Consider the following 13224-nt stretch of genomic DNA (forward strand, 5'->3'; position numbering starts at 1 on the left):
TCTCGATCTCTTGACCTCGTGATCTGCCCACCTCGGCCTCCCAAAGTGCTGGGATTATAGACGTGAGCCACCGTGCCCAGCCCAACCTGAGGGTTTTGAGAGCCCATCTGGGAGAAGCCCCAGCCTGAGCCTCACAGTTCCCTTCAGGTTCATTGTCCTCCTCACGCAAATCGCTTGAAAAGTGAAGGGAGAGAAAAGACGGGTCGGGTGGCCAGAGACCCTCAGGATGCAGGAGTTAACTCAGGGTGAGCCGCCGTTGCCCACTGCTTCCTGAGTTGCAAGAGCCTGTGCCCCCCCACACCCGTTCCAGGTTTTGGCACCAAATGCAAGAATTAAAGAGGAGAGAAACACGAAGGGTGGCTTGACAGTTACGCAAGAGACTTTCCCCCGACCTCCCTTTGTGGCTGAGCCGTTTTATTTGTGTTTTACTGTTGGCTCTTTCTAGCTGCTTATAGTTAGAAGAGAAGTGATTTCCTTGTAATGCTTGAGGCCAGAAAGGGAACTGGAACTTGAAGCGGTGGTGTTTGTGGTGGTGTTTGTCTGAGATGACGGTGCTTCTGCTCTGTCACATCCCAGTGTGCACTCCTCCCAATGAATAGGCCAGTCGGAGTTTTGCCAGGGAGCCCTTCCCACCTGGCTGTCTCACAAATTCTCAGACCAGGAGGAGTTCCTTGAAAAGGCGAGTTGGATCCCTAGAATTACATAAGGGGAGGAGACAATCTGAGCCTCAGACTCACAGTGAAGCCCACTAGTTGGGAATTCAGAAGAGACTTAAAGAGTTGAAAATTACCGAAGGAGACTTGCCCAAATACTTAAGATAGAATCACAGCGCTCTGAAAGAATATGAATTTTTAAGAATTGGGAAAATGTGTTTCCTGCTACTATCTGGAAAGAATGACTCTAAAAGCGTAAAGGGCAAAACCCTTCTTTTTATGAGCACTGGTTACTGTTGCTGATACCTGACTGCAGAGACTGCGTCTAAGTCTGGACTACTTGGGACCAGTTCCTGAGCTCCACTTTGGACCTAATGAATCAAAAGTTATTGGAGATGGGCCCCAGAGTTTTCTGTTTTCATATGCTACCGTAGTGGCCCTAATGCACAGATGAATCGGAAACCACTCTTCTAAATCTGTCTTATGTCTCCCTTGCCTGCTGGATCCTAATTCAACAGATATTTATTGAATTCCAACTATTTAGCTGGCTGTGTTTTATGCACTTGAGATATACCTATAAACAAAACTGAACCCCCTGTCAAAAAATTGTTTTCTAGAGCTTATATTCTACTGTCTGGGTAACATTGTTTAAATGTGTGTCTTTATCGAATCTCATGTTGAATTGTAATCCCCAGTGTTGGAGGAGGGGCTGGATAGGAGGTGACTGGATCATGGGGATGAAGTTTTCATGAATGGTTTAGCACTGTATAGCAAGTTCTCATGAGATCTGGTTGTTTAAAAGTGTGTGGCACCTTCCCCCTTATTCTCTCTCTTGCTTCTGCTCCGGCCATGTAAGACGTGCCTGCTTCCCCTTCACCTTCTGCCATGATGGTAAGTTTCCTGAGGCCTCCCCAGAAGCCAAGCAGATGCCAGCATCATGCTTCCTATACAGGCTGTGGAACCATGAGCCAATTAAACCTCTTTTCTTTATAAATTACCCAGTCTCAGGTATTTCTTTATAGCAGTGTGAGAACAGATTAATATGGTAAAAATAGGTGAGTAGGGAAGGAAAATAATAAGCAATAAATATAACAAGTAAATCATTTTTTACTTTGTAATTAAAATATCATCTTTTTTTAAAGAAGAGGCAGACAAAAGGGGAAATAGGAGTGTGGGGATGAGAGAGAGGAGTGGGTTGGCTGGTGTGACCCTGGATCTTCTGTGTACCCCAGGAATGAGGCTTTAAACCTTTCCTGCCTGCACCAAACTGGACTGCTCAGATCTGGGCTTCCCACTTCTAGCTGCATCCTGCTCTGAATGCTCTGTTGCCCTCCCAGTTCCTAGGTGCTCCACCCACAGGGCACAGGAGTAACCCTTCCTCTGCTAGCTAGATAGGATTCATGACCACCTCTCCAGGCTAACTCTAGTAAAATGCTTGTTTGTACCTCCCTGTAGGACTGAATGCTTACCAATTCTCTGAAACACTGGAAAGGCTGGAGATGTATTTGAGCAACACTCTGTGGTGTGTGCTGGAGCCAGTATGCACAAGCTCCTGAGAGCCAATTGTGTGCATGTTTTTTAAAGTGAGGCATCAGTGGTGTTACATCCTGCTCAAATCAGCAGAGGTGGGTGGGGGGAGTAGTTACACTGAGAACTGTTGACAACTCAGCAAGTGCTACAAATCAGGGCTCCCTCTAGAGATCTGTTGTTACATATTGACCATCACATCAGTGGTAACAGTTATGTGCTAGAAACAGCCCCAGAGGAACATAACTCCAAAGATGTTTCCCTAAATCCAGTAACCTGGGTTTGGTTCTTCTCTGGCTTCCTGGGTACAAGAAAATCTCAAACCCTCTTGCTACCGAAGGGTTTGAGATTCTAGACCAAAAAGATACACAGAGAGGCTTGGAATAAAAGAGACAGTAGTGACTTGAAGGAATACAAAGGATGAAAAATTCCTGCACTCAATTTATTATTGTCTTATAACTTGAGGTTTATTTTTCCTAATAATCATTATACCCTCAGAAACGGATGAGTTTCCAGGGCATTATAAATTTCGAACATTTAGCAGGGCTAGCACTAAAATAGCTCATTAAAGAGTGTGGGTTGGAAAGAAGGCCTGTTAGTCTACTTTATATACAATGATCAATTACAGCAAATTTCTCAGCAGTAGTTTCTATCACTGTTCTTTAAGATACAGTAATAGAAATGAGATCATCAGACCTAAGGAAGTTGTTCAGTGCATCAAGGTTTTCCACAGAAATTTTCCAAGGCAGAAGAAAGAGAAGGGACATTCCAGATGTCTAAGACTGTGGTTTAAAGAGTCTAAACAAGCTCAAAATATCATGAAAGCTTTGGCCAGTGATACCCTAGTGAATGTTTTAGCAATAAAATCTTAGGGGTGGGGGAACTCTGATTTACAGCATTTACCAACTTCCATAGCATCAAGATTCCCACCATGGCCAATTTCAAGCTACAAATGTGCTGTCAACTGACTTACTGTATTCCTGAAAATTTAGCTATTGATTCTCATGAGCTACTATAAGCCAGGTCTACTGACACCACTTGGTTTTCTTTTTTGTTTGTTTTTGTTTTTGTTTTTGTTTTGAGACAGAGTCTCACTCTGTCATCCAGGCTGAAGTGCAATGGCACAGTCTTGGCTCACTGCAACCTCTGCCTCCTGGGTTCAAGCGATTCTCCTTCCTCAGCCTCATGAGTAGCTGGGATTAAAGGCACGTGCTACCATGCCTGGGTAATTTTTGTATTTTTTAGTAGAGACGGGGTTTCACCATGTTGGTCATGCTGATCTTGAACTCCTGACCTCGTGATCCACCTGCCTCGGCCACCCAAAATGCTGGGATTACAGGTGTGAGCCACTGCGCCCGGCCCCACACCACTGTGTTTAGCTCAAAGTTAATATGAATTTTGCACCCAGCTCAATGATACATCCATACTTAATTTAAAAGTAATAGTGGTTTTCTGTCTGTCTTCAAATTTCCCAGCATCACCTAATGTATGTTTCCCAAAGACAGCTCTACTCTTATGTGAGGTGACTTGGTGGGGGACTGGGACATGGAATAGCCTTACATTGCTTCCTTTGCATTTCTCCCTCTCCATCTTTCCAATTTTATTAAGATTAAAGTCTCAGTGGGGTACTAATCTGCTTTAACACCTCTTGAACACTTATCCCTCTCGCTTTTCAACAAAGAGGGAGCAGGCTTCAAGTTCAGAGTCTTCAGGCAGGCAACAGAATCAAGCTAGAATGTATTAGACTTGCTTTTAATTTTGCTTATTATGTTCAGCTGTCTATGGCAAATAATATTGATTTTTTTTCCATTTATGGATGCAGAGTGGGGTTTTCCTTTAAATATGTTATTAGTATGTCAGTCAATATGTTTCTTACACTAAGGTGGTACCCGGAAAAAGCAAAAGTCACTTGCTTCTCAAAAGATGAGGCCCAGCTTCTTGTGGGGTGTGCTAGCGGGCTTTTTGGAGGCAGAAATACCCAGTGGCAGCTTGTTGCATTAGCAGTAACTCTCTACCTTTAGAATCTCCTGCTGCCATTCATCCTACTCACCCAAACAGATTTAGATTCAAGTTATGATGTGCTATCATATGCTGATTTGTATCAGCAGTTGCTCACTTGTATTCATTGCCAATTTCCATGGTGTAAATCCTTCCACCATGGCTGATTTCAAGCTATCAACCAGACAATGAACATAGGCATTCATGTGTCTTTATGACAGAATGATTTATATTCATTTGGATATATACACAGTAATGGGACTGCTGGGTAAAATGGTAGTTCTGTTTTTAGCTCTTTGAGAAATTGACACACTGTTTTTTTGTTTTTGTTTTTTGAGAGTCTTGGTCTTGTCGCCCAGGCTGGAGTGCAATGGCGCGATCTCTGCTCACTGTGACCTCCAGCTCCCAGGTTCAAGCTATTCTCCTGCCTCAGCCTCATGAGCAGTTGGGATTACAGGCAGCATGCCACCATGCCTGGCTAATTTTTTTGTATTTTTGGTAGAGACGGGGTTTCACCATGTTGGCCAGGCTGGTCTCGAACTCATGACCTCTGGTGATCCACTTGCCTCAGCCTCTCAGAGCGCCTGAATTACAGGCATGAGCCACCGCGCCCAGTCTGCCACACTGGTTTGCACAATGGTTGAACTGATTTACACTCCCCGCAACAGTGTATAAGTGTTCCTTTTTCTCTGCAAACCTCTGCAAAGGTTTCTCTACAACCTTGCCAGCATGTTATTTTTTTACTTTTTAATAATAGACGTTCTGACTGGTTTGAGATGATATCTCATTGTAGCTTTGATTTGCGTTTCTCTAATGATCAGTGTATTAGTCCATTTTCACGCTACTGATAAAGACATACGTGAGACTGGATATTAAAAAAAAAAAAGAAGAAGTTTAATGGACTCACAGTTCCACATGGCTGGGGAGGCCTCACAATCATGGTGGAAGATGAAAGGCACGTCTTACATGGTGGCAGACAAGAGATAATTTGTACAAGGAAACTCCCCTTTATAAAACCGTCAGCTGTCATGAGACTTATTCACTATCACACGAACAGCACAGGAAAGACCCTCCCCCATGATTCAGTTACCTCTCCCGGGTTCCCTCCCACGACATTGTGGAAACGACAATTCAAGATGAGATTTGGGTGGGGACACAGCCAAACCATGCCAATCAGTGATGTTGAGCCTTTTTTTTCCATATGCTCATACAGCTTTGAAGAGAGGAGAATTATTTGGAGAAACAGAAATCTTGCATCCATACTTGCGTCATTCCTCTTTTTCAATTACTGACTCTCCCAACATAGAAGGATCAAGTGGAGGGAGACCACAGGGTCACTTACATGTGCAGATAGAGCAGTGGTTTGAATTCACCCTGTATTTTTTTTTCTTTTCTTTTCTTTTTTTTTTTTTTTTTGAGACAGAGTCTCACTCTGTCACCCAGGCTGGAGTGCAGTGGCGTGATCTCAGCTCACTGCAAGCTCTACCTCCTGGGTTCAAGCAATTATCTCACCTCAGCCTCCCAAGTAGCTGGGATTACAGGCACCCACCACCACATCTGGCTAATTTTTGTATTTTTAGTAGAGACAGGGTTTCATCATGTTGGTTGGGCTGGTCTCAAACTCCTGACCTCAAGTGATCCACCCACCTCGGCCTCCCAAAGTGCTGGGATTATAGATGTGAGCCACTGTGCCCAGCCCACCCTGTATTCTTTTTTTTTTTTTTTTTTTTTTTTGAGATGAATTCTGCCTCTGTTGCCCAAGCTGGAGTGCAGTGACTCAATCTCTGCTCACTGTAACCTCTCCCTTCAGGGTTCAAGTGATTCTTATGCCTCAGCCTCCTGAGTAGCTGGGATTACAGGTATGCACCACCAAGCCCAGCTAATTTTTATATTTTTAGTAGAGACAGGGTTACACCATATTGGCCAGGCTGGTCTCAAGCTCGTGACTTCAGGTGATCCACCTGCCTCAGCCTCCCAAAGTGCTGGAATTACAGGTGTGAATCACCGCACTCAGCCTGTTTTTTTTTTTTAAATTATTTTTATTTTTAGATGGAGTCTCACTCGCTCTATCACCCAGTCTAGACTGCAGTCTCCCAGGCTCGAGTGCACTAGCGCGATCTCGGCTCATTGCAACCTCTGCCTCCCAGGTCCACATCATTCTCCTGCCTCAGCCTCCCAAGTAGCTGGGACTACAGGTGCCCACCATCACGCCCGGCTAATTTCTTTTTGTATTTTTAGTAGAGATGGGGGTTTCACCGTGTTAGCCAGGATGGTCTCGATCTCCTGACCCTCGTGATCCGCCCATCTCAGCCTCCCAAAGTGCTGGGATTACAGGCGTGAGCCACTGCGCCTGGCCCACCCTGTATTCTTAAACTAGCCCAAGCATTCACTAGCTGTGTGGTCTCAGGCAAATCACTTAGCCTCCAAGCAATGACATTTCTAGGAGCACAAGAGCATAGGGCTCTCACATAACATATGGCAGTTATTAGGATGCAATTAACATCACCGTGGCTTTCCTCCACACCCACAGCTGCAGAACCAGGGCACATGAGCATTGTTTAAAGAAAAGCTTCAAAGATGATGTATCTTCAGAGCTTGATGCCACCTGCCTTTGCCTACCTGGTGCTTGGCCACAGACCTGGCTCCCCTCCAACCTCCCATTTCTAATGCTACATCAAAGGCTGTGCTTCTCAGCTGGGAGCAGATTTGTCATTTGGGGGGCCAGTTGGCAATGTCTGGAGACATTTTTGATTCTCACAACAGGAAAAGTGTGACTGGCATCTAGCGAATGGAGGCCACGGATGGTGCTAAACATCTCATGATACACAGGATAGCCCCCTGCAACAAAGAATTATCCATCCCCAAATGTCACCATGCCAAGAATAAAAAACCCTGCTCTAAGGATTAAGTGAGCTTGGTCCTTCTAAAAGATGTGTTTACTTTACTGGAATACTAGAGAAATTCCTCAGGCTACCACCCTAAGGAGGAGTAGCATAGCCCCTAAAGATTTTAACTAAATTTTACACTCCCCAGGCAGAGGTACAAAGATGTCTCCAATTTGTGAAAGCAATACATGACTGAAGGGTAATGGGCATGACAGAATAGATTTTTAACAGTCTGATTCCCATCTTTAAATCCTAGCTCCTCCACTTTTTTAGCTCTGTGACCATGAGCATAGGAAATACTAGGATCCTCAATTTCTTCAACTGTAAAAACAGAAATAATGCACCTGTCTTGCATAAAATTGTTGTGAAGATTAAAGGAGATAATGCCTGTAAGCCAGTTAGCCAGTTACTGCTGGTATATTGTTATGTTCTCGACAAACAATCATTATCATCATTACTCTTGCTATTATATTACCTACAGTAGTCAGAGCTCAAATAGCTATTTTCATCATTATTATTATTTTAGGTCTATTTTAGTTCCTTAAACAGTTGTGGGTGGCTGAGAGGCACATGTACCTATCTCTTCTCTGTGCCAAGACTCTGCAGAGCAGTGAACAGCAAGAAAGGAAAAGAGTCCAAACAGATGGAACCTTCACGGGGCAGGTTTCTCCTAGTCCGCCCCCCACCACACACACACAGAAACTAAACACTTTTCCAAGGTGTCTTCATCCATGAGATAATTTCTTTAAAGCCTGCGTGGAATCCCAGGTAATGAAGAATGATGAGGCTAATTATAGACTCACCATGGTACAAATGCCTGTCGTTTGTATGTTCATATAGATTATCCAGCTTGAGTCACAGGCCATTCAGAGTGTTCGATTTCAGAACCATCCAGAAGCTATCAGACCTAGTCTGTCAAATCTGGGGGGGGGGGGCAAAGATGCTGTATCATCTGGTTTTATAGTTTGCACAAAGCCAAGAACTGTTCTGGCACATAGAAGAGCACAAAAAACATGGCTTGTGTTATCAGTGCTTAGTGAGACCACTGACTCACTTGGAATGGCCAATTACAGATTGTAGAACTTTTTTTTTTGTTTTGAGAGAGAGAGAGAGATTGTGTGTCTCACTCTGTCGTTCATGCTAGAGTACAGTGATGCAGTCACAGCTCACTGCAGCCTCAAACTCTAGGCTCAAGTGATGTTACCACCTCAGCCTCCTGAGTAGCTGAGATTACAGGCACTCACCATCATGCCTGTGTAATTTTTAAATATATAGTTTCTGAGACAGGCTCTTGCTATGTTGCCAAAGCTGGTCTCGAATTCCTGGCCTCAAGCAATTGTCCTGCCTCAGCCTCCTAAAGCACTGGGATTACAGGTGTTAGGCACCACACCTGACCTGAACTTTTTTCAATTGTTATTTTTTCCTGATAAGAAAAGTAGCACATATTCAACAGAGACATGTAAAACTGTGTCCCTTCAAAGCAAGAAAAATCATACTCCCATTACCAACAATAACCCTTGTGTGTGATTTGTCTTTTCTTCCAGTATTTCCTTTTTGGACATGTGGGGATTTCTTTTTGCTTTTGTTTTCTTTAGTGGCTTGACTTTTGTTGTTGTTGTTGTTGTTTTTGTTTTTTTGCTTTTTTGTTTTTAAAGACAAAGCCTCGCTCTGTCCCCCAGGCTGGAGTGCAGTGGCGCGATCCCGGCTCACTGTAAGCTCCGCCTCCCGGGTTCACGCCATTCTCCTGCCTCAGCCTCCCGAGTAGCTGGGACCACAGACGCCCGCCACCACGCCTGGTTAATTTTTGTATTTTTAATAAAGACGGGGTTTCATTGTGTTAGCCAGGATGGTCTCAATCTCCTGACTTCCTGATCCGCCCGCCTCGGCCTCCCAAAGTGCTGGGATTACAGGCGAGAGCCACCGTGCTGGACCCGAGAATGTATCTTAAAGAAATAAATCTCTCATTGGAATTGTATTTAAAAAGTATTTATATCTAAAACGTTTGTTGTAGCTATACCAACAAAAATGAACAAGTCACTTTGGGAGGCCGAGGCAGGCGGATCACGAGGTCAGGAGATCGAGACCATCCTGGCGAACACGGTGAAACACCGTCTCTACTAAAAATACAAAAATTAGCCGGGCGCAGTGGCGGGCACGTGTAGTCCCAGCTACTAGGGAGGCTGAGGCAGGAGAATGGCTTGAACCCGAGAGGCGGAGCTTGCAGTGAGCGGAGATCGTGCGGCTGTACTCCAGCCTGGGCGACAGAGCGAGACTGTCTCAAAAAAAAAAAAAAAAAAAGATACATTCTCAGAAATAGAATTGCTAGGTCAGAGAATTTTAAAGACTTTGCAAGGTGTTCTAAAGACCTTTTAAAATCTCTGCCAACATTTCCTACTCTGCTCAGTGTGGATGTGACTTCAGTTTATTCTTATTGGGATGCATTGCCACCTACCTCCCCAACTTACCAAACTCTTAGTTATGGAGACTTCTTAGATCCAACCCTTCCTTGTGACTCTAGAGGACCTGACTACTGTCCACAGCCATCCCTAAGGGATCAGTCCCATTTGAGATCCCAGTGAAGCCCAGGCTGAAACAAGAGTGGCTGAAGTCTGGCTATCCATCCCTAGTTGACCTCTGAGCAGGAATGGAAAGTTGCTGGAAGACAACACCTCCCTCAACCACTTACTTTAATTCCTTGTCTATTGAGCCTGTTTTTGTCTTGTTACCATGGCAACACAGCCTCAAGGCTGATAGATATTTCTTGCCACTTAGACAAAAACACTCAGCTGGTAGGCAAGTGGGAAGGACACAGGAAAGAAGGTGAGCCCTTTTCTGTTTACCTTCCCTGCCTCTGCAAATGGGTAGAGATAATTAAAAATTAGATTTCAAAGTCACACTGACACGGATGGAGGAACATAAGGAGGATTCCAGGGCTCACAAAACCATCCGCTTCTTGTGCTAATTAAAATGGATGAAGATAAATCAAATTACCCCAGATCTCATCTCTCCTTGATGAAGAATCTTTGAAAGCATAGGTCATTTTAGGCAGTCTTTTCGCCCTTTGGGGATTACCTGGCTTCTGAAAAACCTGAAACAATCGTAAAGACCAAGTGGGTTTTAACAGCATGCCTCTGCATCCTACCTCAAATCTTGTTGGTCTCACCTCACCAGCCTCCCTAATTCCCGGTTGTCATTGGTCTCCCAGTTTCTCCCCATCCAGGGCCCATTGGCCAACATTACTATTGGGGTTATCTTCCTGAAACACACTTCTGGTTGCATCCAAGTGAAGACCATGCCCAGCTCCTTCCTGCTCACATAAGAGGGTCCAGCTGACCTTGCCCAGCACACAACATCCCCAGGACACCCAATGCCACCGTCAGTCACTCTCAGTCCCCTGAATGGGCAATGCATTCCTTTCAGGACTCTGTTCTCTTGCCTGAGTGTACGCAGTTTCTCTTCCTGAAAAACGCCTCCCCTCCCTCTGTTTTTGAGATGGAGTTTGGGTCTTGTTGCCGAGGCTGGAGTGCAATGGCACAATCTCGGCTCACCACAACCTCTGCCTCCCGGGTTCTAGCGATTCTCCCGCCTCAGCCTCCCAAGTAGCAGGGATTACAGGCATGCACCACCATGCCTGGCTAATTTTGTATTTTTGGTAGAGACAGGGTTTCTCCACGTTGGTCAGGCTGGTCTCAAACTCCCAACCTAAGGTGATCTGCCCGCCTATGACAGGCATGAGCCACCGTGCCCGGCCCTACCTCCCTCTTAAAACCCAATGGAATAGTTGTTTTTCTCTAAACTGAGTCATTTCCTCCACTGGACTCACATGCCTCTTCATTCATAGCTAGGATATAGCTCTTCCCACGCTCTGTTGGAACTGACTGTCTCCATGGCCACCTTCCCTCCTCTCCTGGCTTCAATGGCAGGGGCTGCCTGTGCTTATCTCTGCATGCTGCCTGGTACATAGTAGGTGGAGGTTATCATCCCACAAACACAGGCCGTTTGATTGAAAGGGTACACTTGTCTATCTGGGAAATGAGAATAACACGTTGAACTTCTCTAACAGCTGACTCCTAGGAAATCCAGACCCACCCCTCATTTGCAACACCATCATCAAACATATGCTGGGTCCTTAGCAATATGGTGTCACAGTTAAACATTTGGGTGCTGGAACTGTCGTTATAGTTGTCATTTGGGGAAGAAAGCTCAAAGTTCACATTTTGTGAAGTTTTTGGAAAATTTCAAACATTTAAAAGCAGCAGTTATAGGATACTGACACCCTCTGCCCCCATACTCCTTCCCTGTCACCCAGTTTCCACAATGATTAGTATTTGGTTGATTTTTTTCTTCATTGCCTTCCCTTTCTATTTTTCTGGAGTATTTTAAAGTAAATCTCAGACATAATATTATTTCATCCGTAAATATTTCATAAATATTTTAAGTTAAAATCCTAGCTCTTTGACATACTATGTCTATGACCTTAGGCAGGTTAATTAATGTCCCTAATGTTCATCTTCTACATATGTAAAATGAGGATAATTATGGTACATTCCTCGTAGGGTTATAATGAGGAGTGAAGGGACTATTCCATGGAAAACATTTGATACTTAGCATGCACTCAGCTCATGTGCTAAGGGGTCAGCGTTAGCCATCAAAATCACTGTCACTTATCATTACTGAATTTACAGCACAGTATCAAGCTCTTGGGACATGAAAGACATAAGATCTATCAATAATCTGTATCTATCAGTAATCATGACTATGGCAGCAGGATGGGGGCAGAATGGAGCATGAAGAAGCTAGGACCTTCAGAGAACAAATGGGAGGCTAGAAAAAGAATGCTGTAGGGAGACAATGAGACCTTGAATGATGCAGCAACAGAGTGGAGACAATACACGCGAGGAGATTAGAGCCAAGACCTCTGATCGACTGGCTGCAGGAGGGAGACATCCTTCTGCAATTAAAGGTCAAGTCTAGATTCTGGTGGCCTGGAGCAAGTAAGTCAAGGGAGGTGGAGGCAATGGCAGATAACAAGTTTCTTCTTCCTAGAATCATGGTACTGACAGGGCCTCCCACAATGGGGCATCCTAGAAAAAAGTGTAGGCAATGTGCTAAGAGTTTGGATGTTTGTTCTCCAAACCTCATATTGAAATTTGATCCCAGTGTTGGAGGTGGGGCCTAATGAGAGGTGTCTGGGTCATAGGAGTGGATCCCACATGAATAGATTAATGCCCTCCCTGCAGGAATAGAGAATGAATTCTCATTCTACTAGTTCCTGCCACAGCTGGTTGTTAAAAAGAGCCTGGTGCCTCACCTCTGTCTTGCTTCCTCTCTTACTGTATGATCTCTGCACGTGCCAGCTCCCCTGCACCTTCCGCCACAAGCAGAAACAGCCTGCAGATTCCACCAGATGCTCAATCTTCCAGCCTCCACAATCGTGGACCAAATAAGTCTTTTTTCTTTAAAAATTACCCAGCTTCAGGTATTCTTTTATAGCAATACAAAGGGACTAATATAGCAGGTGAGGCTGCCGATGATGACACGGCAGTGCTTGTCCTGCCCTTTTTGTGAAGCACGTGGCTCCTCCTAGACAGTTGGTTGTCAGTTTTATGTTGGTGTTACTTATGCAGCTTCTAATGCAAGATTCCAGATGACCCCACCCCTAAGCTTTCCTTCAGCCATGGCTCTGCAGCCTGGTTTCAATGCTGTGGTGATCAAAGTGAGCTGGTGGTTGCCTCATAGTCACTTTCAATAACATTATCCAATGAACATGTGCTCATTGTACTCATTGTTTAAAACACAAAAGCATTGGCCAGGTGCAGTGGCTCACGCCTGTAATTCTAGCACTTTGGGAGGCCACGGCGGGTGGATCACTTGAGCCTGGCCAACATGGAAAAACCCTGTCTCTACTAAAAATACAAAAATTAGCCAGGTGTGGTGGTGGGTGCCTGTAATCCCAGCCACTCAGGAGGATGACACAGGAGAATTGCTTGAACCTGCTAGGCAGAGGTTGCGGTGAGCCAAGATCATACCACTGCACTCCAGCCTGGGCAACAGACCAAGATTCCATCTAAACACACACACACACACACACACACACACACACACACACACACATAATTTATAATGGAGAAAATGAAAACTAGCCCTAACCCTATGACTCA

General features: G+C 44.7%; 1 protein-coding gene across 3 annotated transcripts in view; it reads left to right on the top strand.

Annotated features, from left to right (window-relative positions):
* The window catches only part of VAT1L (vesicle amine transport 1 like), a 187440-nt gene that overhangs the window by 146519 nt on the left and 27697 nt on the right, over nt 1-13224 (top strand). Inside the window, exon 8 of one of the 3 annotated variants that reach the window (XM_077986930.1) lies at nt 5241-5263. The exons of the other annotated variants lie outside the window; for them this stretch is intronic. The gene's annotated coding sequence lies outside the window, so the exon portion shown is untranslated. Of the gene's footprint in view, nt 1-5240; nt 5264-13224 lie in introns of those variants that run through there. 3 annotated transcript variants of the gene reach the window in all.

Source organism: Macaca mulatta, chromosome 20, assembly GCF_049350105.2.
Source record: "Macaca mulatta isolate MMU2019108-1 chromosome 20, T2T-MMU8v2.0, whole genome shotgun sequence".
In the NCBI taxonomy this organism is placed as follows: domain Eukaryota; kingdom Metazoa; phylum Chordata; class Mammalia; order Primates; family Cercopithecidae; genus Macaca; species Macaca mulatta.